Source organism: Cenococcum geophilum (genome assembly GCF_001692895.1).
Source record: "Cenococcum geophilum 1.58 unplaced genomic scaffold K441scaffold_123, whole genome shotgun sequence".
Classification (NCBI taxonomy): Eukaryota; Fungi; Ascomycota; class Dothideomycetes; order Gloniales; family Gloniaceae; genus Cenococcum; species Cenococcum geophilum.
Genome location: NW_027137681.1, coordinates 113,779 through 116,487, shown reverse-complemented (window position 1 = coordinate 116,487; position 2,709 = coordinate 113,779).

Sequence of the window (2,709 nt, the reverse complement as noted above, 5' to 3'; positions counted from 1 at the left end):
TAATCTTAAAGTAGTTGCCGCTGTTAATGGCGTCGTAGTAGCTACTTTTAGTGGTAGGTTATTTAACTTCTAAGACCGTAACTAGGTAGTAATTGTATAATAAAGCCTTATAGCAAGAACTACGGTGGACTTGTTAATGGGCTAGGTGTGTAGGTAATGCAGGAAGTTAACAACGTAATAACAACTGGTGGAGTGGTTGCCCAATAAATTAACTCTAATTGTATTCTAAGAATTACTATAAGGAAGGAACTATCTAGGTAGGGACTAAGGGTCCTTAAATACATTACCATACTGCTATGAAATCCTTCTTGTATGTAAGGTATGTAAGGTATATAAGGTATATAAGACGTTCCTTATAGATCTTATAGAGCTTATAGAGCTTATTATATAACCTTGGTTACTATTCCTCGTTATATAGTTCTACCGGCTCCATCCTAGACCGTGCTTATATTAACCAACTAGCTTCTTCCGACTCCTCTCCTAGTAGTCGTAACATCGTACTTAAAGCGTCCGTAACACTAAAGAAGGACCTCCCTTCTTCTTTTTCGTCCTTACTACCCTCCTTATTACTACTATCTCCTACCCCTTCTACTTCTACTAGAAGTAAGAAAAAACAGCTATAAGAAAGGAGGCTAGTCCTAATTATAGACCAAAAGGACTAACCTTTAAATACCTTCTCTATACGGAACAAAGTTAATTAACTATTTATATTAAAACTGCAAGTAGAAAACCCAGTTTTAGCGTCTATAGCTAGAACTAAAGGAAAATAAAATATTCTCCTAATGACTATAGAAGAGTATAATGTAGATTTCCTAGTTAAATATAAGGAGATCCTGTATAACTACTTTATCTTTTAAAGAGAATAAAAACTAGAACTATGGGTTTAAGTTATAGCCCACGGTATTCCTACCCTACTATTTCTAGGAGAGGGGGGCTCTAAGCTTCTAAAAGAAGAAATTAAGACCTTTAATCCTATAAGAATATAAGGGCTACCTAGATGGATTTTATCTAGTGTAAAAAGACATAATCTATAAACCAGATTTGGCTCTATAGTTTTTACTATAGAAAATGAGGAAAAAAGATAAGAAATTCTTAAGCAAAAAGAGATCTTAATTGAAGGTACAGCTACTAAGGTAGTAAAATACCTCAAAGTCTCTCCTACTACGCAGTGTACTAGCTGCCAAAAATTTGGCTATATAGGAGATAGATGCTCTACTAGAGCTTATAGATATTATACGGCTGCATATTTATCTAAAGACCACTCCTGTTCTACCTGTATAATAATAGGCAAGCCTTATTAACATACTACCCCTCTTTGCATTAATTGTAAAGGAAATTACTTTGCTAATAGCAAAGACTATAAGACGCTTAAAGCAGCTAAACTAGTATACAGTACTAGTTTAGACGATTTTATGGAAGAATAGACAAAGCATAGGATCCTAGAAGGAGGCAACTCCTACTAGGCTCTTAAAAAGATATTAGAGAGCAAAAGAATAGAAATAAATTGCAAAAGGATAGGGATAGGGGTTAGGATTTTTCCTATCGTTTTCTCATTCCCTAGTAGTTATAGTAACTTAGTATTTTACTAAGGAGCTGTAAGCCTTTAGGGGTTTATAAACTACTAGGGCATAGCTACTAGTGTGGGAGGGTACAACCTCTCTAAGATGGAAAAAGTCATAGTGCTGTTAGTCTGTCGGTCGGTCGGTCGGTCGGTTAGTTAGTTAGTTAGTTATAATTAGTTAGTAGAACAGTTAGTAAGAAAGAAAGAAAAGAGTGTATTTCTAATAACTGGTAAGGTCGTGATATATATATAATAGAGGGAAGAAGGAAGGAAGCCGAAGGCTCTATAAATATAGGAAAATGCTAAGATAGTAGGCGACGTCCAATCTACACTACTATACTAGTATATGTTAAGCTGCCTAGAAAGGATTTATATATATAGAACTATAGTGCTATAGCCTAGAGGCTGCATGCGTAGTATTGTACGTAGTATAATACAACGGATATTAAAATATATATATATATATATATATATTATCTGTCACGGAACCCGACCGCAGGGGCCTCTATAGGAGAACCCCGTGCTCTCGCGTACACCTCGCGTATAGCTTATGTCAGCTACGCGAGGGTATATCACCTCCTTACGCCCTTGACCCTTACGATCGATCGCGCAACGTCTTATAGACTCCCCAAATACATACGTTTTGTAGCCATTGCCCGCGTTCTATAACATTATATTACGCCTTTTTCTTTACTAACGCTTAGCCTACGACTAATTCTACGTCTCTACAATACCGTAGATATTGCTAGAAGTAGCATATCTACGAATTACCTTACTTTATACTCTTAAAGAATTAATAATAGTAAGACGAAATTTCTTACTAGCTATTATATTAAACTTAAAGAACAACCTAATGCCTATATTAAAACTACAACATTAATTAGTCCTAGGAGGATTTAATTTATTAGCCTTAGCCTTAACCCCTAAAGAGAAGCCTAGTGGCTTAAAAAACTATAACAACTATAAGGGGGACATTAATAATGTCTTATCCTTTATTAATTATATAACTATAGATAAATAAGCCGAAGGGCTACTACCTATTAAGATCGAGATATAAGACGCTAAGATATTTATAAAAATGGTAGCATAAGAACCTAATAAATACTACCGCCTTTTATAGAACTACTATCTAAAGCTTATATAAGCTA